Here is a 27,267-nt window from a genome sequence, read left to right on the forward strand (position 1 = left end):
ATTTTGATTTTTTGTTGTTGTTGCTGTTATTTTCTCCAAATTCTATGACTCACTTGCTGCATCTCTTATTTTGAAGCCTCTGTCTTACCTTTATGGCTGCAGGTAATTTTTTTATGAATGACCAATGCCCCAGTGTGAGTTCATGAGATATAGTCTGAAAACTTTCTAGCTCCTGGATAACTAGCTTATAGTCCCTGGGAAGAAATGTCCCCAGGTCTCTGGAAAATTGGAATGAGCCCCCCAGCAGATGTGATGTGTTTTTCTATCTTCTGAAATTTTTTAAAATTCAGAACAGTACTAATTTATATTAGAGACACTATTTTTATAAAGAGTATACAGACTTGATTCCAGGCTGTGCCATTTGCTAGCTGTACAGTTTTAGAGAAATTGATCTCTCTGATTAATCTCTTCTTTAATAAGTTGTGGTTAAAAATACCAAACAAGGTTGTGGTCAGTGTTAAGAAAAATAATGTATATCAAGCATTATATTTTGCCTGGTATAAAAGCTACTTCTGTTTTTTTGTTTGTCTTGTCTCCAGAAACCATGTCCAACCATTCTTAGGTTCTTCCAAAGGGAAGCATTGGTCCAGAAGTCACTTTTCATATATGAAGTGAATGGTGCTTAAAGAACCAGCTTCTTAAATGGCTCTGCATGTGGCCTGTACTTTCAGACACCGCAGGGTGCTGGGTGCTGCAAAAGACGCCAAAGACTGAGAAGTTCACAGTCGAACCAAGAGTCAAGACTAACACTAATTCGCGGGACTACAATGAGCAGCACAGGATAGACTTTAGTTAGCATTTAATTAGGCAGTGCCAGTTCTCAGTGCTGTAGAGAAACCTCAATACAGAGGACAGGAAGGTCAACGAGAACTAGGGGGCTTCACGGAAGATGACCTGAAAGCATTATTGACCCTTGAAGAATGGTTGTGTGTGTGTGTGTGTGTGTGTGTGTGTGTGTGTGTGTGTGTACGCGTGTGTGTGGTGGGGGTAGGGGTTGTATTAGGAGAGTAGAAGACAGAGCGAGGTTTTTTATGTCAGCATATTGTAAAAATGGGAGTTTTTCTGAACTAGACCTACCAGGTATCTCAAGCTTAGTGTAAATATCAATATAAGGTTATACACATTACCTGACAGTCAGGAGACACAACCAGCCCAGGGAAGTCTATGATGAAAGTAAATGAAGTCCAGGCAGTGACCCTGTAGAGGTCAAGAACCACAGGAGACCCAGGACTCAGTGCAGGTGCTTCTAGTACAGACAGCAGGGCTGGCCAGCGGGGGGCATCATGGCAGGTGTCCAGGAGTCCAAGGAGTGTATCATCAGGGCCGCTGCATTTCGGAACTCCAGGGAGAATACATTGGGGAAGCTGCTGTCTAAAATCAGCACAAGATGGCAGCCCCTGTGTAGTCCCTACTGTATGATGGTGTCTTCTCCAGTCAGCACACCCTGGGAAGACACTATCAGCAGTGAAATACTCCCCACATACTTCACTTGATCAGAAGAAATGGGTGTTCAAAAAATAAATTTATGGCCCTGGCCAGTTGGCTCAGCAATACAGTGTCAGCCCAGCATGTGGATGTCCCGGGTTCAGAACCTGGTCAGGACACACAGGAGAAGTGACCATCTGCTTCTCTCCTCCACCCTCTTTCTCTCCCTTCACCTCCCACAGGCAGTCATGGCTCAATTGGCTCGAGTGAGTTGGCCAACTCTGGCTCTGAGAATGGCTCTATAGCCTCCACCTCAGGCGCTAAAAAAAGTGGCTTAGTTGCTGAGCAGTGGTCTGGCTTCAGATGGGCAGAGTTTCGCCCCCTAGTGGGCTTGCAAGGTGGATCCTGGTGGGGGGTGCATGTGGAGGTCTGTCTCTCTGCATCCCCTCCTCTCACTGAAAAAAAAAAATAAATTTATGAGGTTAATTACCAGAGCGTTACACATAGTACGCTAACTTTGTTAACTACCACAACCTTTTATACGTCTCCTGTGAAAACACTGCAATGTGCATTGCATATTGATTGCAACTTGGAAATCTTTTACTTCAAAGTGGAGTTTTATAGGCACATGTCTGCCACAGGCTCTGTAGGCTGAGATTGTTTTCAAAGAGGAGGTGGGGGTAAAAGACTCCCCAATAGTCTTCCCTAACTTGTTCACTTTTTAAAGTATTCTTTCTCTTTCTTCCTTCTTCTTCCTCCGTGTTCCTCATTTCTCTTTTCTGTTCCTGTCTCTCTCTTTTCCTTCTTTCTTCTGTTGACGAAGGTGAGAACTACCTTCGGCTCCAGAAAAATAAAACGAAAGGGGCCAGTCGAAGGAAGACATATCTGGATTTGTCCATTGTCTCTATGTCACTCTGCTCTTTCCTGTATTCTATTTCTGATGCTACCTTTGATTCCTGACTAGGTTTTTCTCCATGGGTTTTGTATATGCTGTTTTTTGGAGTCTTATAAACTTTTTAAACTTTTTTTTTTACTGTGAGATACAGTATGAAATACATTTTATGTCCTTAATCCAGCACATACTTACACTTAAATAAGATCATCGTTAAAAAGTATTTAACCTTACAATGGGTGATGCCTTCTGAACATTTTATATTCTATTCTGCTCTCTTTTATTTCATTCCATCAATGCAATTTCATTTCAAAATAATTTACTGGATCATAACCGCTAGATTGATTTCATCACTAATTAATGGGTCATAATTGGTAATTTGAAAACACTCCATTTTAAATGATTATTGACTTTTGAATTAGTCCCATCTCTGAGTGGTCGTTTCTTCCTACCTGATTCCAAAATACTCTTGACTGGATTGTCTCCTTGAATTCTCAGCCAAAAATGATAAGACTAGTAGTAAGTATTGACAAGCATGTAAAGAAGTTTTAAATGATTTTGTGGGAACAGCCACAGTAAATTAGTTTAAAATTCAAGATCTTGAATTTTAGTCAATATTTTAAATGTTTTATTATTATTTTTCCTATTCTATTATGATCCCTACCTGCATGTGGATGAGAATCTGGCCAGGCCCATGACTCTTTGCTCCCTGTAAATAAGTGTGCACACTGACGAATCAGCATGAACCCCACAGTAAGCAATCCTTAGGAGTGTACTAACAGAGGAGGAGGATTTAACTGTGGGCGCACCTATTGCGTGCCTTGGGCCCCGACTTCTGAAGGGCTCTGCAAAACCCCAACTTTACATTTTTTTCTAATGACACTAAGTTTGGTTTCATATGTGCAATTTTAATATTAATAGTACAAAATATTTTTTTTTTACTTAAAAATATGGATGTTACAATAACATGGATGGACCTTGACAACATTTTATGGAGTGAAATAAGTAAATCAGAAAAAAAACTAAGATGAATCCATACATAGAAGGGACATAAAAATGAGACTCAGAGACATGAACAAGAATGTGATGGCAATAGGAGTGGGGGGTGGGGGGAGGGGGGATGGGGTGAAGAAGGAGAGAGGGGTTGGGGGAGGGGTATACAGCACAATCAAATGTCAAAATAATCTAGAGATGTTTTCTCTCAACATATGTACCCTGATTTATCAATGTCACTGCATTAAATTAAAAGTAAATATGGATGGCCCTGGTTGGTTGGCTCAGCAGTAGAGCATCAGCCCAGTGTGTGGAAGTCCTGGGTTCGATTCCTGGTCATGGCACACAGGAGAAGCGCCCATCTGCTTCTCTACCCTTCCCCCTCTTCCTCTCTGTCTCTCTCTTCCACTCCTGCAGCCAAGGCTCCATTGGAGCAAAGTTGGCCTGGGTGCTGAGTGAGGATGGCTCCATGGCCTCCACCTCAAAGGCTCTAGAATGGCTCCGGCTGCAACGGAGCGATGCTCCAGATGAGCAGAGCATCGCCACCTGGTGGGCATGCTGGGTGGATCCCTGTCGGGCACATTTCCCTGTCTCTCTCTTCTTTTTTTTTTTTAAAGGGCCCAATATTTTCTTCTGCGCCCGGGGCCTCAACCGACCTTAATCCACCTCTGTGTACTGAGGCTGGCTGGCTCCATATTGGATTATGTAAGAAAGTAACTGTCTTTTATTTAAATCACAGTTGAGATCTGAGTTAGAAAAGTAGAGTATGCAGTCTGAGATTTTCATCACAATCTGAACTTGATTTCACATCAAATAAACCCTCTTCCACAGAACAGCAGCCTTCCCCTCTCCCTGGCTCCAGCTTGCAGACAGCCTCTGATGGGGACTGGCAGTGGGACCCTGGAGGGATAAGTGTCATGGGAATTATGCATGCTTCCCCATGGTGGGGTTGGGCCCTGCCAGCGAACAGCAGGAGATGAACACCAGAGGTCCCGAGGGACAGGAATTGCCATGGACCCTCATCCTGTTCTCCCCTTGCTCCCAGGGCGGAGCCCTCTCGGGAGGATCCAGACTACCTCTGGCCCACCTCTCCTTCTCTGTCAAGACTCTGTCTGGCCTGAGGAAGCAGGAGTGCAGGCTGATCTAGGGGCGGCCACTGTCTGATTTACCCTTTTCCTGTAAGGCACCGGTCTTCCTCACACCCTGGCACCAGAAACCTAGCCTGCTCTCTTGGGGAAAAAAAGGAAGCATGCCCCTCCCGCACTGCCAACCGTCCAGGGCTTGAATCTGGAAGCAAGGTGACAGCTCCTTCTAAAGAGAAACTCATCACATTCCTCTCTGACCCTCTTCTGTCTTGAGATCAGGTGAGTGCTCAGAGCTGTGCGATGAGTTTTCATTAATTTCCGTTGGTAATCCACATTGCTCTGACCACTCGCTTTGAAAGTTTCTACCTACTGTACCTTCACACCTCCGCTAAAACTTAAATTGTTATCTCCTGTTACTTTATGAAAAATATTTAAAATGACATGAATTTATAAAGAGATGGTAGAATCATTTTTCTATCACAAATCTTTGTATTATTGTAAGCCAGGTCAAGTCAATCAATTTCAGATGAAATAGCCTGGTTCATTACAGTCTTTCCCTCTTATCTCTAGGGCAGAGGTTCTAGGACCCCCACTGGATGTCGGCAACCACAGAGAGTAATGAGCCCTATATATACTACTTTTTTTCTTATACTTACATACCTTTTATAAAGTTTAATTTATAAATTAGGCACAGTAACAGATTAATAAAAATATGTAATAATAAAATAGAACAATTATAAGGATACCCTGCAATACAAGTTATGTGAATGGCTTTGGAGCCATTACTGAGTGAAGGAAGGGTGACTTGGATACAGCACTGCAATGCAGTAACAATTGATCTGATATCTCAAAGAGCTACTAAGTGACTAATGGGCAGGGGGTTTGTATGGCATGGAGAGCTGGACAGAGGGATGATTCAGGTCCCGGGTGAGATGGAGTGGGATGGTGTGAAACTTCGTCATGATACTCAGAATAGCGCATCATTTAGAACTCATAGATTGTTTACTTCTGAAATATTTCGTTTAACATTTTTTGGATTGTGGTTGACCATGACCAACTAAAACTGTGCAAACAGAAACTAAGCATAAAAGGGGGGGGGGAGTATAGTATTTAATTATGTCTTGCAGGATATTATATTTGGCTTTTTCTAAATGAGTATAAATCTACTCTCTGAATAATCCTTTTATATTATTGTAGGATTCACAACTAAAATAACAGCAAAACAAATCCTGAGTGTAATCCATCTTTTCTGTCTTTACAAATGGAATCTTAAGGCAGGTATTCCAAGAAAAGAGGATATGATAGCTTTCCCCTCAGTTATCAAAACAGTGCTTGGAGGTTCAAGGAAGTTCAAGGTAAAACGCTCGACCTCAGTCATCCCCTCCACCCCACCCACCACACCAAACTATGCAGTAAGCGGACGAAGAGGGAAGACAGTCCAGTTCAGCTGTAAATGCAGGGCACTGAGTCAGAAAAATAATGGGGACACCATGGTTCACTGGGCCCAGCTAGAAAGAACAGGATTGTGTGGGGAGGAGGGTGTGTGTGGGAGGGTGTCCACAGAGATGCAAACAGCTCTGAGACCTTCTGCATTCTCGGCTATTGCTGGTGTATGCAGTACTCACCAGGTGTGTCCAGGCTCCTAGACCAGTGCCGGCTCTAGCTGATAGCATCTTGGTATCCCTGCTAATGCTGTGCCTTCCCTCCCCTGGGTCTCTCAGTCAGCAATGGAAAGATCATTATTAGCTAATTTTGATGCAGCCTTCCGGGCAATATTTTCCTATTTTTACTTTTTTTGATAGTGATAAAAGTATTTTTACATTAAACAGCTACTACCTGAATTATGAGAGCTTGGCTTGAGGGATGGGCTTTGCCAGGTGGAGATTACTGTTATATAAAAACTCTTTGTGATTGTAGAGGAAAACCTGTAATAAGCATAACCTGAGGGGAAAAGTGTGCCGTTTAAAAAAATAAATGACTTTATCCACTTGTATATTATAAGGAAGTACAGGTTTTATCTCAGGGAAGAGATGGCCCTTTTGTTTAGAAAAGCCAATTAATAAGCCTTTGGGTGAGGCTCCAAACCTAGTCTGCAGTGAAGGGTCGAAACAAAAGAGAATTCAATGTCTGCAACACTAGAGCAGAAGCCTTGACCCTCGTGGTCTAGTCCAGAAGCTGTGCCACACGGAAAGCAGCCCAGTCCTGACTGGAGTCCTAGGATGCATCTTCTGAGTGTTTCTTTGCCAGAATCTAAAACAGCCCATGGTTCTTGAGCACACAGTGACTTTTGGGAGCCTCTTTATTTCCTTCTTCCAAAGCTCTTTTTTTTTTTCATACAAACCATCTTTTCACCAATACCTTGCGACCCTCTTCACCATTCTCCTCCTTTTCTCTCCAAGAGGACTTGCTACTATTCGGCCCCCGCAGAGCAGCGGTCCCCACAGGGTACCACCTGTTCTCAGCGCGACTGCGGCTCTGGGAAGTCTCATGGCTGTTGTCTGTTTCCTCCCAGAGGGTAGGGGAAGGAGGGAAACACTTGGAAAAGATGATACACTTTCACGTATTAATAGCTTTTGTCCTATCCTGAAAGTCACTGTAAGTTACCTGGAAAAGAAAGGGGTCTTGCCACCCCAGGAACCTAGAGGGTAAGACCATACTAGGGTGCCTTGGGGATGGAGGATGTCACCCAGCCATATGACTACGTGGTAGTCCTCAAAGGACTAGAGGAGAATTCTTGCGCTAGGGGCAAGAATTGGTGCCTTTCGGGAAACAGCGGTTTCTGACATTGAATTTGATTTTGTTTCTCTTCTGACCTAAACTTTTTGTCTCTTATCTCAGAATCATTGGTAAAAGTCTGTTAAACTGAACAATCGGAGGTGGTGGTTCTTTGGGAAATGAGGAAGATGAGCTCTGTCCAAGGTTAAGATGAAGAATGGCGGCAGATGGAAGATGTTGGATGGAGAAAGAGCACAGAGAGCCAGGGAGATTGCACAATCTACCCAAAGAAAGGGAGATTCAGAGAGATGGGAAGACGTGGGGGTACTTAGGTTATGTGAAAAATAAAACTGCTAACCCACAAAGTAGATAAGTCACCTCCAGGCACATAAGAGTTGTCTTTTAGGTCCTGAAGTTAGCACTGGGCATATCAAACTCCTAAATGAGAAGAGGCCATTGTTCATTATCCTCACCTCACCCCGTTTACCCTCAAGGCTGTCCCGTCTCATTCACCTTAGTCAGCAACAAAGATAACATCCTCTAATGACCTGCAAAGAAACTGCCTAAAACAGCGTTTCTTCTTCATGGGAATAGACACATTCTCTCTCTCTCCTCTCCCCCCCTTCCCTCTCTCCCCCTTTCTCCTCTTCTTTTGACTGATTCATTTGACAACCCCAAGGAGGCAATCCTTGGCTCACAGATTTTCTTTAGTCTCCCAAGTTATTCTCCTTGTTTTTAACCCTTGCTTAGTTGCTTCAAGAAAATTGCTGCCTTTTTCCTCCCTCCAGCCTCTCTCCTTACCATTTTCTCCCTGGCCCCTCTCAGTTTTTCTTGCTCTCTTTTATTCAACTGGTGAGGAACAAAAAAAAACCTGACTCTAATTACGGAGGATAAGGAGAAGTAGTGCTAGCTACCTACCTGTATCAAGCAAAAGGCGAGTTGCGAGTTTTGAAGTGAAATGAGAAATATTAAAGAGCCTGTCCCATCAACCTCAACAGCTCTTGAGGTAACCCGAAAGCCTCCTTCAAGAGCACCATACAGTCTCCACTCACCTCCTTATCTTTCTCCAATTAATCGCACTTTTCTCAAGAATGAACTTTCACGTAAAAACGTGATTGTACTGTTCTGCTCTTTGGTTTAATTACTGGTATTGCGCAGTTGTTTCTAGCCACTGTGTGATAGTGAAGCCGTTTCTGGTTAGAGAAGCATTTGTGGGCTGGGCTAGAACACTCTTTATAACATTGTTTCTATGGGGAGGTTTATTCCTGGACCCAAGCAACTCACTCAAAAATGAACTTTGTGATTATCACTTGAAGCAAAATTACACATTGGCCTCTTGCTTACTCACGCATGTGTAAGGTAGATTTGTGATGGCTAATTAGTGCATGGCTCAGTAGCACAGGTGGTTCTCTTTCCCATTAGCAAACTCATGGCTACTGGCCATCAGCTGGGCAATTTGCTGGCTAAAATGCAGAAGCACCTGCGAAAAGGCAGATGGATCCCTACTATCCATGTGAGGCTCCCATTCATATATCTAGTGCAGGGACTCTTCCTTTGCACATGAAAGATGAGCTCGGAAGGCATGTTGTTTATTCATAGGGAAGGTAATTGGCTAGGGCTCAGAAGTCAATTCCTTCTCTGACAGACCTTGGGAGACAGCAGTGTTTTATGGTAGGAAACACAAATGCTCTTTCAATGGCTTTTGTAGGTCACCTTGAGCTCATCAACTTAGCTTTTCAGACCTCCTTCGCAAGACTATTTTGGGGAAAAATACAATAGCATCTTATATACACACGAACACAATAAACACGTGTACATGCACACACACACACACCCTTTTATTTTCTAATTCTTCTTTGTGATTTATTGGTTGTACTAGTGTGGTCAATGGAGGATATTTTCTGCACCTAACAGGAGTTTGCTTCATGGATTGGAGACCTTAATCTTCCAAGCATTTACCTCCAGTGACGATCATATGGGGAAAATGAAGTTGCCAGGGCAATGCTGGGCCAGCCCCAGAGCTCCGGAATGAGTCCCCTGTGGAGAGCCATTTACACTTAGGAAGAAATGTGATCACCTCACTCGTACTGTGGTGTTTGGGGCGATTTGAATTGCAATGTGGTGTATCCAATCCACAGAGTAAAGAAAACTGGACCAGTATCATTAGAGCTTGAAGTGTTGAAATAAGTAGCCTTGGCCTGGCTTTCCTGGGGATAAAAGATTCATCGGGTAGCACCTGAATAAAAGAAGCCCTGCTAAAAATGCTAAAAATTGGGTGAGCAGGGCTCTTCTCTGTGGACATTTTAGTGTGTGTGTGTGTGTGTGTGTGTGTGTGTACACGCACACATTTTTTCCCTCTCTGATCATTGTTTTTCTTTCAGATACATGATTTGCCAGAAAGCAATTCCCTCTTAGAGGAGCCAGCTTGTTTCCTCCGAGGGGCAGGACTATGTGCAAATTCCTCTAAGTGCTTTCCCAACTCCCCCTAAAGATGAGGGACTCACCCGCCCCGGGCTATGGCAAGAGGGCCCTGTCCACACAGCATTAGCAGCTCCTGATATACAGGCACCTTTGAAGCTGACAGCACCACCCTTAATAACACTCTTCTTTACAAAGTGCTTGTTGTTAAATATTTATGAGGCTGTGCAAGAGGGGTCCCATCACTGCCAGGGGAAGACATGCATGGTCTCACGGCATTGTAGAGGGTTGCTCGCCAGAAGGGAGAAAGGGGGTGCAGGGTCTTCCCCTCACCTCTCTGTGATGCTGCTCCAACTGCAGGGCTCTGAGCCAGTGAAATCACCCCTTCAGGGGAGGGATGTCACAGAGCTGTGGCTACAGAGCCAAAGGAAGACGGGGGGGGGGGGGTGCGGGGGAATATGGCTGTTTTGAAATAAGAGCCAAGGCAGGCTCCCATCATCACAATCTTTTAAATATTAATTGCATCCAAAAATATGTTCATCAAAAATAAACAATACAAAAATAAAAGGGAAAGCAATAGACTGGGAAACCATTTGCAGTAAAGATGAAAATGAAAGGTTAGTTTCTCTTTTCCTCAGCCCCGCGTCGCTCAGGTGGTAGCACAGGTGTTCAGCAGGCAAGAGCACACAGCCCCTAATTCTGGTCCAGACAGGTGGTGGGGTACCTGAATGAACTCACACATCACCTGGCGATCTTGTGATGGAGCTGCCGGTGCAGCAAAGCTGGGGTGGGGCCTGAGATTCTGCATTTCTCACAAGCTCCCCAGTGGCCCTGCTGCTGCTGCTGCTAGTGCATCCGGAAAGGCAGGGCTCTAGCTGCCCTGTCCCAATAGGACTTTCCGTGATGATAGACATGACCCATATCTGTGATGTTCAATAAAGTAGCCCTTGTAATGGAGCTAGTGTGATGTTTTAATTTTATTCCATTTAATTAACTTAAATGTCAATGGTCCTTTGTGACTAGAGGCTGCCTGTTGGAGAACTAAGAAAGAGGTCTCTGTTAGTGGGCTTGGTAGCCAGTTCTCCTTAGAGGAAGACGACGTCTGGAACTTGTCTGCCGCCTAAGTGTGAGCTCAGGGAGCTTACCAAACCGAGTCACAGCCCTGCGTCCTGGTTTGTGCTCCTGCACTCCCTCTGAATGGTGCCTGCTCTAAGATAGCACCTCGCTGGGCTCTGCCTGCACACCGTCGTGTCCTTGAGGATGAGATCCTGTGCTACAGGACCCCAGATGCAGAAGTCCTTGTTAATATCACACCAGCATTGCGCTAAGTGCTTCTGTTCTCCAGCACCGAACCCAGAAAGCCTGTGTTCCTGTCAGCCCCAGGCGCCCAGTGCCCTCCTCCCTCCTAACTGCTGTGCCTTGTTGGTGAGCCCCCCTAGTGAGCAGCAGAGGGCCGCAGGGAGCAGAGGGATAGCCTGGGCTGCCAGTTCAGACAAACAGGAATTCGACACCTGACTTGCTTCTTCCTATGTGTGTGGTCTTGGGCAATTGTAACTTCCCTGAGCCTCAATTCTCACACCTAAAAAATAAAGCTGTAACAGTATTTTTCAATCGTGTAAGAACTGGAGATAATGTTTACAATATGTGTTCAATAAATATTTTTTGATAATAATAATAATAATAATAATAATAAAATTCTATGCTTTATTTCTTGAGGTGAGCTCACTGGCTCCACCTTCACCTATTCCTGATTCATTCTCGTCTTTCAATGTGCTCATAATTGATGACTCCAAATCTTGGAAACCATAAATTCCTGAGAGAAATTTCCAGATCCATTTCACTAACTAGAGCATGTGGGAGAAAATACAAACAGTGAAAGAAAAACTTTGGTGTTCTTTTACACCTTGCTAATCATTAAATAAATGAAGAAAAACCACTGCTCAAACATTAAAGAATCTGTTAGAACAGTATAATTCTACTGGTGGCATTGTAAATTGGTGTAATAATTCTGAAAAGCAATCTGGTGAAGTCATTCATTCAGTGGACATGTATTGAGTACCTACCAAAATCCAGATATTTTTTTAGGTTCTGGGAATACGGAAATGAATAAAGCTAGATCCTCATCCACAAAAGTTTATGAAATGGCCATTATGTAACACATGCTCTCACAATCATCCATCTTACTTCCTGATGCAGTAACCTCAAAAAATACTCTAAGAAATGTTTTTCTTATAATGACTTCTGTGCCATCTATAATAGTGAAAGACTAGCCAACCAAACAACCAACAATTTAAAAATGTTAAAATTTATAATAATTTATCAAGGAAGTAAAATTTAATGCTGACATTAAAATTACAAATAAGGGAACTATTTTAAATAATGCCAAAGGGGGAAGAACCCCAAAATAGTTTGCAAGAAATAATTTAACTGTGAAAAATTATGTAAGAACACATTAGGAATCAGATACCAGTAACTTTTATAAACAAGAGATTATGTTTTGAATGGACTGTTATATGGTGACAAACATTAGAATTGCTGATGTATACGATCTCCCACAAATCCTGCTCCATCGGTCATGGTTTCATGGGAGAATAGCACCTCCCTGACCCCTTTGATGTTAGACAGGGTCATGAGATTTGCTTTGGCCAATGACACATAAGTAGAAGTGCCACACAGCACTTTTGGCAAGACTTTGACAGCCAGTGCTCTTAGAATGGACAATTCACCACATTTCCTTCCCTTGCCAAGGCCACCAGTACACTTCATGTGCTAGATGCTGCATCGCATGGGCCTGGAGTGGAGAGATAGGCGGCAGAGCCTCCAACAACCTGAAATTTTAGTTAGCAGGAGTAAAAAATAAACCTTGTTGTTTTTAGCCTCAGACATCATGTCTACAAATATCCTGCTCAATACAGATATATGTATTGTTTACTAATCTTTAAATTTTATAGATCATACATTAATTCTAAAGTGATATTAATATGGCTGTGTAGAGCTATATCACAAATCACAAGATGTCCTGAGCTTTATGACTGTGGAACTCACCATCAGGAGACCTCCTGATACTTCTCTAAGCTTTTATGGGTTTGAACACCACCTGGTATGTTCTAACTCAGCAGTTCTAAAATTTGTGGTTTCACGATTCTTTTTATATACTATCAATATTTGCCATATTAGGGTGAAAAACTAAAAAAGGGTAATATTTATTAATGGATATGAAGTAACAGCCCTCTATAAAAAAGAGTGAATTAAAAATAATCATAGCTTCCAAAATAAAAAGCAATTAGTAAGGACAGTGTTATTATACATTTTGAAAATCTCTTTAATGTCTGATTTAATAGAATTCAGCTGGATTCTCATATCTTTTTTCGTATCCAATCTGTTGGCACAGGTTGTTTTGGGTGAAGTACATGAAGGGAATCTGGCCTCACACAGATATGTAGTGGAGAAAAGGAGAAGTAGTCTAATAGGCTTTGCAAGCAATATTCTTCTTTTTTATTACATCAGAACTTAAGACATAGTAAATAGTTTCTTTTCTTGAAATTTTTCCATTGATGAGAGAGAGAGAGAGAGAGAGAGAGAGAGAGAATCATCACTTTGTTGTTTCACATAGTTGTTCCGTTTAGTTGTGCACTCACTAATTGCTTCTCATATGTGCTTTGACCAGGGATTGAGCCAGTGACCCTGTTGCCTTGGGGTGAGACTTTATCCACTGAGCCACCCAGCCAGACCTGAGAGGTGGTAATAATTTCTTAAATGTTAATTCCAATATGGACTCCGAAACCATATTAACAAACTTCTCATAGTCTGTAGTATAAAAATTCAATGGTCTCTCTTGCCCTGTCAATGAGTTTTTCGCCATATGTGATTTCATAACAGCGGGCATTGACCATTTGGAAAATACTGATTTTTTTAGTTATTTAGATAACCCAAAAATTAACACATTTCATAATACAATATCAAATAGTCACATTTACTAGTTTTACTACTGATCATACCAGAAAAGTCTTTGAGTATTGGGAAGTTGTCAAGCTCATGATGGCAGATACACATTTTTGTTATATTTTGATTTGTACTCAGAAGCTCACATTCCATCATTGGCAACAAATAATCTCAGTTGTTTTTCTTTATGTGACAGGCTCACTTTGCTCATTTTTGAGAAAATGTCTGCCAAATGCCCAACTCTGAATAACCATGGTTTGTCTAGAATTTTTTTCTTTCAAGCAAAAAGTGTGTTCCAAGAAAAAAGTGGCTAGCTGAGCTCACAACATAGTCACACACACACTTCTCCGTGACATAACTGTCATACTTGGTTTTGCCACACATGTGCTCTATGTGTACATCAGTTCTTCACACAGAATACTAAAAAGGTCTGTATTTTAAGATTTTGATTTAATCATGTCAATAATTTTTATGATTTCATTAAAGGGCATTCCTCAGTGAGCTAGCCCTGTTTTTTTCTCACCACGAGCCTGTGGCAGTGAAGAATGACACAATGACTATTGGATTGTCCGGTGCCTCTGCCTTGATTCCTGCTCAGAGCCCAGCGTTTTTACCCACCATTGCGTTTGTACCACCAGTGCAAATGTCAACAGAGTGAAGAGCCAAATCATATTCTTAGTATAAGTATGAAAGTAACTTAGATCCTCACAGACTTCCTGAGTAGGTGTTGATCACTTCCCAGAGTCTCTAATCATACTCTCTAATCATACAACTAAGTGAAACAACAAGGTGATGCTTCTCTCTCTCTCTCTCTCTCTCTCTCTCTCTCTCTCTCATCAATGGAAAAATTTCAAGAAAAGAAACTATTTACTATGTCTTAAGTTCTGATGTAAGAACATACAGTGGTACAGACGGGAACTGTACCACACTGTTCGCGTCTATTGCAAACGTGGTGCACTACAATGGATCCAACATCAATCTTCTTCCTCATCCTGCTCCTGAGCATCCATGTGACCTTGGAAAAGGTCTTTATCTATTGGGCTCCAGTTTCTTTGTCTGCAGAATAATAACATTCATTCATTAATTTATACAGAAGACACTTATTAACTATTACATGTACTACCTGTAAGAGACACTGGAGATAAAGCCATGAAAGGCTGGAAAAGTCTTTGAATTCATTTTATAGTCCATAGGGGACCAAAACAATGGGGGTGGACAAAGGTAGGTATAATTGTGAGTGTAGGAAACACAGAGTTCATTCTTGTATTATTATTTATTATCATATTATTTTCCATATAGACAACTGTAAACCTACTTTTACTTACCCCAATATATGTCTGTATGTGTATTTATTCAGATAAAAATAAAGTATAAATATTTAACAAATAGCCCTGGCTGGTTGGCTCGGTGGTAGAGCGTCGGCCTGGCGTGTGGAAGTCCCGGGTTTGATTCCCAGCCAGGGCACACAGGAGAGGCACCCATCTGCTTCTCCACCCCTCCCCCTCTCCTTCCTCTCTGTCTCTCTCTTCCCCTCCCACAACCGAGGCTCCATTGGAGCAAAAGATGGCCCGGGTGCTGGGGATGTTTCCTTGGCCTCTGCCCCAGGTGCTATATATATATAGCACAGACTGTTGTATGTGCAAGAAATGAAGTTAACCAAAGTGCTCAGATGAGAATGGGTAAGGATGGGTTTGGCACAGTGGACCCAGGATGTTTAGGAAGCCTCTGTTTCCAGAAAGTGATAGTTGAGTTGAGACCTAAAGATAGGAAGATACCAAGCAGGGACCTTTCCGAATATATTTATTGAGAGTGCCGGGATGGCGAAAGAAGAATGGAAAAGAGATAAATAAAAATATTATTTAACATTTATTAAGCACATATTATCTGGGCAGTGTTTTTTTTTTTTAATTTTTTTTTTAATTTTTTATTTTTATTTATTTATTCATTTTAGAGGAGAGAGAGAGAGAGAGAGAGAGAGAGAGGAGGAGCAGGAAGCATCAACTCCCATATGTGCCTTGACCAGGCAAGCCCAGGGTTTTGAACCAGTGACCTCAGCATTCCAGGTCGACGCTTTATCCACTGTGCCACCACAGGTCAGGCCTGGGCAGTGTTTTAAGAACCTTATATATGCTAAGTTGTTTAATCCTCACAATAATTTGATGAAATAGAAATCTATTATTTTGGTGATGGGGAATAAATATATATGCTATATTATTGATATTAGCCTGACTAGCCATAATATATATATATATATATATATATATATATATATATATATATATATATATATATATATATATATATAAAATTAAAGTAAAAATATACTAATAAACTAAGCTTGTAAAAAATTTATATAGTGCCGTGGCTGTTGGCACAGTGGATAGAGTGTCGTCCTGGAGTGCCAAAGTCTCTGATTTGAGCCCAGGGTCGCCAGTTAGATCCTGAGTGTACTGGTTTGATCCCAAGGTCACCAGTTCCATCCACAGTCAGGGCACATATGACAATCAATGATACATCTAAGTGGAACAAAAATTGATGCTTCTCTCTCTGTCTTCCCATTCCCCCTCTCTCTCTCACTTCCTTTCTCTCTCTCAAACAAAGAATTTATATTATATAAAGCCATCCATGTTAATCTTAGTAAATATTAAGCTAGCTTGTTACTTTAACTGCAACTATGATTTACTATTACCAATCTAGTAATCAAAGTTATATATTCTGTATCAAATCAAAAGTATTCAATAAATCTTAGCTTTCATCTCTGGATGAGTTCTCATTATGGTTCAACAGCCTGTTCTCCTCTTGGAATAGGGCACATTAACTCTGGCAATGAATCACAGACATCTAACTGGCGCATATTAAGAGTTAACACCAGAGTGAGAAGAATGAACTCTCTGGCCCTCTCTCCTCTCTCCCACCATGCTGAGGCTTACAGTTTCAATTCTCCAATAAGGCCAAGAGGACCACAGAAGTCCAGCCAGCTGTGAACATAAGAACTTCCCTCCCTTAAGACAAACTCCCTTCTCAATATCCCCCAATACCCTATGTAATCTGGCCAAGGCATCTGAGCTATAAATATGGGTTTCTGAGAATAAGAATTCCCCCATCTTCTCAAGTGGCCACACTTAAATAAACCTCTTTTCTTTTCACCAGCACTGGTATCACAAATGTTGGCTTTCCACATTGCATCAGAAGTAAAACAAGGGTCATTTTACCCAATTAGGTTCCCACTTTGTGAAAGATAAAATCAGAATCTGGAGGTCATATGGGTAGAAAATAACAAAGGCATAATTAAAACCCAGGCAGACTGATTCAAGAGGTATTAGCCACTAGCCACTCCCTGAAGTACTTAGGAAGTACTTACCTTTTTATATATAAAAACCCCCTTAGATATGAATACCCATCATCACTACAAATTGAGTTGATTTAAAAAATATTTTACAGGCTCTGACCGGTGGCACAGTAGATAGAGTGTTGACCCAGCATGTGAACATCCCAAGTTCAATTCCCAGTCTGGGCACACAGGAGTAGCAACCATCTGCTTCTCCCTTTGCTCCCACTCCCCCTTTTCTCCCCCTTTCTCCTTTGCAGCCAGTGGCTCAATTGGTTCAAGCGTTGCCCCAGGCACTGAAGATAGCTTGGTTGGTCCAAGCATATCAGCCTCAGGCACTAAAAATAGCTCTGTACTCAAGCATCAGCCCAAAATGGGCATTGCTGGGTGGATCTCAGGGTGCGTGTGGGAGTCTGCCTCACTATCTCCCCTCCTCTCACCAAAAAGAAAAAAATTACAAGTGATTGGACATTATCTATAGATCTGACTCAAATTAAAAGGGTGATAAGCATAATAAAGTTTGAGCTATATAGAAGGGAAAGGCAAAGTAAAGTATGGGACGTAAACTTTCAGCTTTTGGCCTTCCTTTGAACCTGAAAAAGGAAGGTTACATGTCTGAGCGTATAAGGCTCTGACTTTCTACAGCTACTTATACTTGAGGGGGCTATTCTAAGAGTGATGCTTGGAGAACTTGACGAATGCTGCATATCTGGGGAGGAACCCCAGGACTGGTCTTTGTAGTCAATTTGCTCCAGCTGCCTCTGAGCTCTAACAGATGTTCAACCTTCCTGAAATCCTCTCCTGACTCTTAAAAGAGCCTTCCCTCTGCGCTCACGCACACGCTAAGGAGCATTGGTGCTCAAGTTCTGGCGGTCTTGCTTGTAAGAGCTGACACTTACATAACTCTGCTCGACTGTTTTAACTCAGTACCAGCCTGGTCTGTGATTGCAAGTTTTTGTCAGTGGTGGCTTCTAGTCTTGCTCTTAAAGCGTAAGGCAATCAAGAGACACAGGTGTGTTTGGTCTCACATTTCTCCCTTTCTGGAGCAGCATGCAGAAGTTTGTTCCATTTCCTGAGGATGCGTTTGGGTTTTGTTTACTTGCTCGCCTGGTTTCTACCCAGTAGATGAGGTTCTGCAGAAACCAAAGTAAAAAGCATTCTGAACAAGAAGGCCTGAGAGGTAAATAATTTTCATAATTGTGGAGGTGATAGAGGTTGAAGTGGACATGTCAGTTTGAAAAGAAGGGTCCACAATTGAATCAGCACAGTGGAAATTTTTGAGCTGCCTGCCCCCTTGGCTCATTTTGACAAGCGTCTTACATTTCCTGTCAGCAGAGTCAATAAAGATTCTAAAATTCTGATTTGTTACAGAGTCATGTCTCCTTTTCAGGAGTATATTGGGCAGACAAAACCTGAATCAGTATATTTTAAACCTGTTCTGCTTGGAACACCATTCTACAGAGCACATACCACAAACAGGCGTTTTGTCGGGCTTTAGACATGCTCATCAAACAAGTTAGATGCTGTCCTTGTGCCCTAGCTGTTGCTGTGAGTGACAGTTCTGTACAGAAATTTAGTTTGCTGACATTCAAAAATGATGAATCTCATGTTGCTAAACTAGATATATAAAAATACTTTGTGAAAAAAGAATTAAAGGCATACCATTTAAAAATTTTATAATTGAATTTATTGATGTGAGCTATTTTTAAACACTTTTATTGTTACAGCTGTTACTGAGTAAATAATTAAGCATCCATATGTATATCAAGAGTTTGTGTGTGTGTGTGCTAAAAGAAAATAAACATGAATTTCTCATAAGACTATATTAGATAAAATTTTTATTTATTTTTGTTTTATTAAGTGAGAGGCAGGGAGGCAGAGAGGCAGAGGAATAGACTCTTGCATGTGCTCCCTACAGGGCAATGTTCTGTCAATATAGGTCTGCTGCTCTGTTGCTCGGCAACTGAGCTATTTCAGCACCTGAGGCAAGGCCATGAAGCCATTCTCAGTACCTGGGGCCAACTCGCTTGAAGCATTCAAGCCATGGCTGCAGGAGGGTGTGTGTGTGTGTGTGTGTGTGTGAGAGAGAGAGAGAGAGAGAGAGAGAGAGAGAGAAAGGGAAGGGGTGGAGAAGAAGATGGTCACTTCCTCTGTGTGCCCTGACTGGGCATCAAACCTGGGACTTCCACAGGTTGGGCCGATGCTCCACCACTAAGCAAACTAGCCAGGGCCTAAAAATTTTGATATAAACTTTTTCTTCTTCCCCTTACCTCAGGAACCAAGTTTTTCTGTACCTATAACCTTTATTGCCAAGTTTTAGGCAACAGTTTCCTATAAGTACTGTCTTTGGGGGAAGGTGAACTAATACTAAAACAAAAAAAGTCTATTGTGTTATTAAATATATAATTGGGTTGACAGCAGAAAGAATAGTCTTGAAAATAAATACTTTGTGTTTGAAAGTGTCAGGCTTTTTTTTTTAATTAAATTTAATGGGGTGACATTGATTAATGTCCTACCCACCCTCTCCCTGGGTAACCACTTAAAGCTTTTTGAGAGCAGAAAAGTATCAGGACATAAAGTGTATTCTATAACAATAATTGGACAGAAAATGTGTGATGGTATAAAAGTTAGATTCCACACAACCTGAAGAAGTTACCAAATCGTTTCTGGTTGCAGTGATTTCTGGAGAAATGGGGAAGAAGACATCAAGTCAGTGCCAAAGTTATGAACCTCACTACGTAGAATTCCCACTGCCACACCATCCCAGAGCTAATGGTGAGTGGATGGTGGGTGGCAGATGACTATCCCAGGTAAGTTCCATTTGAAGAGAACACAGGAGACTTATACATTCCTTGTTGGTATAGAGTCACTGCAAAGAGGCACCTCACCTATGAAGTAGCCCAGGTAAATGAGGTGTCATGACAATGGCCTTGGGGCAGCTTCACAGAACTCTGGCACCTAGGGTGCTCACAGAAGAGCAGCTGAGGTGTCTTGAACCCCCAGGGAGGGGGAGAGCAGACAGAATTGAAGGGACCTGAGCTTGGGACACAGATGATGTGGCATGTGTACTCCTGGCTGTCACAAGACATGCTGGCATGGTGGGTATCAGGAGAAGATGGCAGAGGAAAATAACCAGGGGAAGAAGAGACAAACTAATAAAGGTGAAGGATGGGAATGGACCAGGCAACAGCAACCCCAATAGTCCTGGATGACAGGGCATGCCACCCTCTCTCCTCGCCCTTCTTATAGTCAGGGAAGGGAGAGGGAAATAGAATGTGAGTATTTACCAAAAAGATACTGAGTCTTAATGGAGAAGAAACAGACCAGGTTAAGTTTTCCACAACAGAGTGAAACAAGGACTAAGAAAAGTTCAGCAATGAAGATACACTCACATTTCATCTTGGCACACATGAATTTGTAACACAACATGCTTGCGATAGTAGACATAACACCTTGTTCCCTCCACAGCTAGCATTTTGTTAGAGTTGTATCTGAGCGTGGAGCTAATTGATCTCTAAGCTGACATGTTGACAATAGGAGCCACAGTCACTTAATTTGTAGTTGAGCTGCAATAGAAGTTGACAAACAAATTGAACAATGGACAATATTCTTAGTTAACAGAGGAAAGAGACTACATAGAATACACATATAGGGTGGGGCAAAAAGAGGTTTATAGTTGTTTATATGGAAAATAAGACAATAATTAATGAATAATATGACAAGAATAAACTCTTTTACATACAGCAGTAAACTAACTTTTGACATACCCTGTATATAATATGTATACAATGTTATATGTATTATCTCTCTCTACATATATAATATACATCACCCATATATATTCAATGACTGATGTGATTTCTGTTTGTAGTGAGGAAACAAATCACATCAGTGACCAGGTTAAATATATGCATTTTGTGAGTAAGTTGGAAATTTTTAGTGAGTGCAAAGTGACTTTGGGCCCTCTCTGCCAAGCTGATGCCTGGCGTGAGTATGTCATTCATGTGCCTAGATCAATATAAATATGGATACCCCTGCATGAATTAGGCAGGGAAAGTGGGACAATTTGACAGCCCCTTGCTGAGCACAGCAGCTCTTGCCCCCCCCCCCCAAGGGTCTGAATAGTCGAGTGCAGCCCTGATGGATGACCAGGAGGAAAACACAGCCAGGCCAGTGCAGATGCTTTAGAGGCCTTTGCTTGACAGACTGAAGCCTGTTTGTCATCTGGGCTGTCACCTATCAGAGTTTTATATTGGATCTTGCTATAGGACGTTACACAACCTCCTGGCTCACAACAGCCCCAGTGGAATGGAATGGGGGTGGGACAGCATGGAGTAGCAGGGGGGTGTGGGACAGAGGAGAAGGCCCTGCTATCCTTCTTTTTAATAGATTCTGTGTCCCCAGCACTGCCATGCTTAAACACACAAGCAGAGAATGGAGACGCTTGCTCTTTAAGGGCTGTGTCAATCAAGAGAAGAAAATTAATCATGGCAAAGCTGGGAGCAGAGCAGGAGAGAATGAAGCAGGTTGTCTGCAGGGCCTGGACATTTGAGATAGTGCCCTGGGAAATGCAGGGGCTCATCTCCAGTTCTGTCCCTGATCTACATGATTGACATTCCCCCTCCCCCACACCACTTACCAACTGAAGGCCGATAATTGAGCTCAATTCTTCCCTTCTGGGAAGGGATGTAGGTTCAGTTCCACAAGACTACAGTAGCCCCCTTTATCTGTGGTTTTGCTTTCTGCAGTTTCAGTTACCTGGAGTGAACCACAGTATGAAAATATGAAAAGGACAATTTCAGAAATAAACAATTCATAAATTTAAATTGTGCTCTGATTAGCATGATGACATCCCACGCAGTCCTGCTCTGTCTCGTCCGGGTTCAATCACCCTTCTGCCCAGCGTCTGCACGCTGCACACACTTCCTGCTCATTAGTCACTCCGTAGCTCTCTCGGTTATCAGATTGTCATGGGATCACAGTGCTTGTGTTCAAGTAACCCTTAACATAATTAATAATAATCCCAAAGCTACTCACATAACTTTTATTACAGTATGTTATTACCATTGTTGTATTTTACCATTAATTGTTGTTAATCTCTTACTATGCCTCATTTATAAATTAAACTTTATCATAAGGGGGCATGTATAGGAAAAAGCATAGTATATAGAGGGTTTGGTACTATCCATGGTTTCAGGCATCTACTGGGGGCTTGGAACATAGCTCCTGCAGATAAGAAGGGACTACTGTATGATATGAGATGAAACATTTACATATTGGAGACCATGTAATGGTAAGAGCTTTATAGATGTCCTCTGGACATAGTGTCACTGGTTTCATTCATATATTCTTCCAAGTAGGACATAGCCCTTTACTGGCCTTTCAAGTGGGCAGAGGTTAGTTAAGTCGAGCAAAAGGCATTCAGAGCATAACCACTACCAGTGGGCATAGCCCTGAAAATGCATGTGTAAAGTTTGGTGATAAGTTTTACTTTAGAGGCCTTAGGTGATCTGTCTGTTTTAAAGAATCCTGATGTAAGATTGAAAATTTCTATTGTGATGAGATGAATCACACTGTGCTCCCTGAATTATCTGTTCTGTAAGCTTGGAATTGTGCATATTAAGGTGTTCTTACCTTACATACATTACTCACATACTGCTGAGTCACTGAGGATAAGAGCAGAAAGTGAGACTTTGAATATAAGTCTTCCCAAAATCATTATTATCTAACTAAAAGGAATAGCCTTGTTAATAGCTTAAGGAGCTGTTTGAAAATGTGTTCAATGTTCATACATTTGTGGTCATCACCCTTGTGTTATGTAGGGGTGACTACATTCCAAGACATGACAGGTTATATATAAGGTACACATAATCTATAGTTGCACATTATATGAATTGATGGTTGAGGCTGCTATAATTGAGCCCTAATATGGTGGCAGCTATGACAATAGAAGAGCAGGTATGGCTGGCAACACCCACTATACTATTTATAAAGGGACAGTAATGATTTCCCTTGTTAAATCCCTTCCCACACTAACTCTGGGTTTGCCCATGCAACTTGCGCTGGCAAACAATACAATAACAAATATCACAGAAGCAGAAATGTGAAAATTGTCTGTTTTGTGGCTTGCCCTCTCTGCTGCTCTGGTGAATTCTGTGACTACTACCATGAGAAGGAGCCCAGGCAAGCTTGTTGGATAACAAGAAAAATGTACACAAGTCTTCTTTATTGCTCCCCACAGATATCATCAACCAACAAGTAAGGAAAGCCAAGCTAGAACATATTGCCCTAACCTAGGGGTAGTCAACCTTTTTATACCTACCGATCACTTTTGTATCTCTGTTAGTAGTAACATTTTCTAACCATCCACCAGTTCCACAGTAATGGTGATTTATAAAGTAGGGAAGTAACTTTACTTTATAAACTTTATAAAGCAGAGTTACAGCAAGTTAAAGCATATAATGATAATTACTTACCAAGTATTTTATGTCGGATTTTCACTAAGTTTGGCAGAATAAATCTTTATAAAACAATTTACTATAGTTAAATCTATCTTTTTATTTATACTTTGGTTGCTCCGCTACCGCTCACCATGAAAGCTGGAACGCCCACTAGTGGGCGGTAGGGACCAGGTTGACTAACACTGCACCTAACCAATACACTAGCTGATCACAATGATCAAACAAACCCTCCCATACAAGAACTGCCTGGACAACTCATCAGAAATCATGAGAGAAAAAAAAAAGTACTTGTTTAAAGCCACAGTTTTGTTTGGGGTGACTTGTTATGCAGCAAAAACTAATTAAACATCAGTTAACAGGAAGTTACCAGTTTATTTGTGTAAGTGGGGAAGGGCATTGTCTTTTTTTTTTTTTTTTAGTCCTAGATAATCTTTTATTTATTTTTTTATTATTATTATTTTTTTTGTATTTTTCTGAAGTTGGAAACGGGGAGGCAGTCAGACAGACTCCCGCATGTGCCTGACCGGGATCCACCGGCATGCCCACCAGAGGGCGATGTTCTGCCCATCTGAGGGGTTGCTCTGTTGCAACCAGAGCCATTCTAGTGCCTGAGGCAGAGGCCATGGAGCCATCCTCAGCACCTGGGCCATCTTTGCTCCAATGGAGCCTTGGCTGCGGGAGGGGAAGAGAGAAACAGAGAGGAAGAAGCAGATGGGCACTTCTCCTGTGTGCCCTGGCCGGGAATCGAACCCGGGACTCCTGCACGCCAGGCCGACGCTCTACCACTGAGCCAACCGGCCAGGGCCTAGGGCATTGTCTTGATGACTTAGGCACCAACACTGTGTAACCCATCAATAAATTGATTATATAATGGAAGATTTATAAACTAAAGAATTTATTAAGAAAAGCTCACATAAGATGATAATTGAATTATACAGAGGTTTATTAAATAGCTAACTTAGCTACAGATATCAATAATCAAAATATTTATAACCCAGGTGTGATGCTCTATCACAAAGGGATTAGCACATTCTTGTAGCTATAGATAGCTACAGGCAAAGTCTCAGAGTTGGTCCCTTTTTCTCAGCTTCCCCTCGGGCTCCACATTTGTCCCTGCAGGCTGGCCCTCATCTGATGCACTAACTCCGTAAGTCTCCAGAGCAGGTTGGTTATGAGTGTGCCACAGTATTGCTTCTGTATTTAATTTAGTCCAATTTACATCGTTTCAAGCATTTTTTTTTAAGCTGTGGCTGCTATCATTATGTCATTGATCATTTTTTTCAACTACTTCTACATTTTCATATGTACATCTACACATGGCAGAGCACTGTGTGTGACATTGACTTCAGTACTGTTGGGGAACATCATTCTATTTTAACCTTCTGTATTTTATATTTAACATATAGTATTGATACATGCTGGCCATAGCTTCCCTGACCTTCACCAACAGTGGAGCCATACTCATTTGCATGATATTTTTGTGGGCCATTTGTACCCACTTCTCAGTGCTGGGATATCCCCATCTTAGTCAGTTCAGGTTGCTATCAAAAGTACCATGGACAGAGTGGTTTAAACAACAAATGAGTATTTCTTATGGTTCTGAAGGCTTTGAACTCCAAGATCAAGGCACTGGCAATCCTGGTGCACAGTGGGAGTCTTTGTTCTGGTTTGCAGACAGTTCTTTTCCTTGCATTTCATGGGAAGAAGAGAGCAAGCTCCCGTCTCTTTCTCTTTATAAGGTCACAGATCCCATCAAAGGAACTCTAATGATCTCATCTAAACTCAATTACCTCCAAAAAGTTCCACCTCTTAACATCATCTCATTGGGGGTTTGAGTTTCAACATATAAATTTTGGGGGGACACAAACATGCAATCCATACATGCCCTTTAGTAATTTTGTTACTTGGACCACTTCTGCACAATGATCTGGGGCCATTTGCATGTCAGGCAACCTCCAGGTCCTTGACTTACCCAGGAAAGATTTCAAGGACAAATCAGAGTGAGAATAAAGCAGGTTTTATTCAAGTAAAGAAAAAGAAAGAGGCCAGGGTGCAGGCACCACCATGAAAAAAAACAGAAAGTACTCACCACAGGCCAACTCAAGAGTAAGGCAAACATATGGTTGGCTAGTTCTTGAGATACTATGTGTTTTCAAGGATGGGGGTTGTCTCCAAGCTCTGTGATGCCAAATTCTGACTCTGCCTTCTGTTGGGAAATGGCCTTGTTGTTGTGACTTCCATGACCCCTGACTATCCCAGGGGTTTCCTGCCGTTAACTTTTTCCCTTTGATCATGCAGGGAGTTGGGGGCCCTGGTGAGAAGAAGTCTGCTCCTACTTCCTCACTCCACTTGTCAAATTTTTTCCTTTTTTCTGCCTCAATTTGTCCCCTAAACTTAATTTTGGACTTCCTGAAAGTTGAAGGGACTCTCCTCTGCCTATGTGGCTATGTGGTCATTCACTTCCTTGAATGCTGTTCTGATCATGCTGACCAACTCAGTCACAATGAAAATACCCATTACTGGTCAACTTGAACCCTCTAGGAACAGTATTAGCTACACAATGAAGGCTACCACCTCTGCCTTCTCTCTGTCTCTCTGTCTCTCGCTCTCTCTCTCTCTTTTCCAACATGAAAGTCAGAAACTAAACGTATCTCTGCCTTATCTCTCTTAGATTCACTTTTATTCCAATTATTATTAATTTCAATTATTAATAACTCTTTGGTCAATTAATTTTCTATTCTCTTAACCCACTGGGCAGGTTGTGCTTCATGTCCTCTTCATTTATGAAAGCCAATGATCAGATCAGATTGTTGCAATAACCCTTTTGTGATGGTTAATTCTATGTGTCAAATTGACTAGGTCAAGAGGTGCCCAGACATTTGATTAAACATAGTCTAGGTATGTCTGGGAGGGTGTTTTTGGATGAAATTAACATTTGAATCTGCAGACTGAATAAAGCAGATGGCCCTCCCAGTGTGGTTGAGCCTCATCCAATCAGTTAAGGCTCAAATAGAATAAAAAGCCAGACCCTGCGGCAAGTAAGGAGCTCCTTCTGCAGAACTGTTAAGCTGAGACATCAGCTTTTTCCTGCCTTCAGGCTTGAACTTATAGCATTGTCTCTCCCGAGTCTCTAGCTTGCAGATGGCAGGTCTTGGGACTTCTCAGTCTCCATAATCACATGAGCTGTTCCTTATAATAAATCTAATCTCTTTCTACACACACACACACACACACACACACACACACACACACACACACACACACACACACACACTCTTTCTTCTGGCTCTATTTCTGCAGAGAACCCTAACTAATACATCTTTTAAGAAGCTGTCTGACTCAAAAGCAAACAGATGACCTTTTTTATTTTCATTTTTTCCTTTTCTTCTGTAAAAAATGATGCTTCTCGTATGGTTGTAGACTAAAACATAAATAAATGGTCATGATAATATATATGCTTCAAGTCATGCATTCAGATCATTACTATTCTATAAGAAACTGTCAACTAACATTCTAAAATTCTTTAATTCTTTTTTCTGACCTAAGGTAAGTGAATTTTACTGAAATTTGACTTGAGAAGACATTAACCTGGAAACGGGCGCTCCTTTCGTGAGCTATTTATTAATAGAATTGGGAAAGAAATACAATTGCTCTGGCCTGACCAGGCAGTGGTACAGTGGACAGAGCATTGTACTGGGACACAGAGGACCCAGGTTCGAAACCCTGAGTTTGCTCAACCCCGAGGTTGAGCGTGGTCTCATCTGGTTTGAGTAAGGCTCACCAGCTTAAGCCCAAGACTGCTGGCTTGAGCAAGGGGTTACTCAGTTTACTGTACCCCCCCCCCCCCATCAAGGCACATACGAGAAAGCAATCAATGAGAAACTAAGGTGTCGCAATGAAGAACTGAAGCTTCTCATCTCTCTCCCTTCTGGTCTGTCTGTCCCTATCTGTCCCTCTCTCTGTCCCTGTCACAAAAAAAAAAAAAAAAAAAAAAAAAAAAAAAAAAAG

The sequence above is a fragment of the Saccopteryx leptura genome, chromosome 2 (assembly GCF_036850995.1).
Source record: "Saccopteryx leptura isolate mSacLep1 chromosome 2, mSacLep1_pri_phased_curated, whole genome shotgun sequence".
Taxonomy (NCBI): domain Eukaryota; kingdom Metazoa; phylum Chordata; class Mammalia; order Chiroptera; family Emballonuridae; genus Saccopteryx; species Saccopteryx leptura.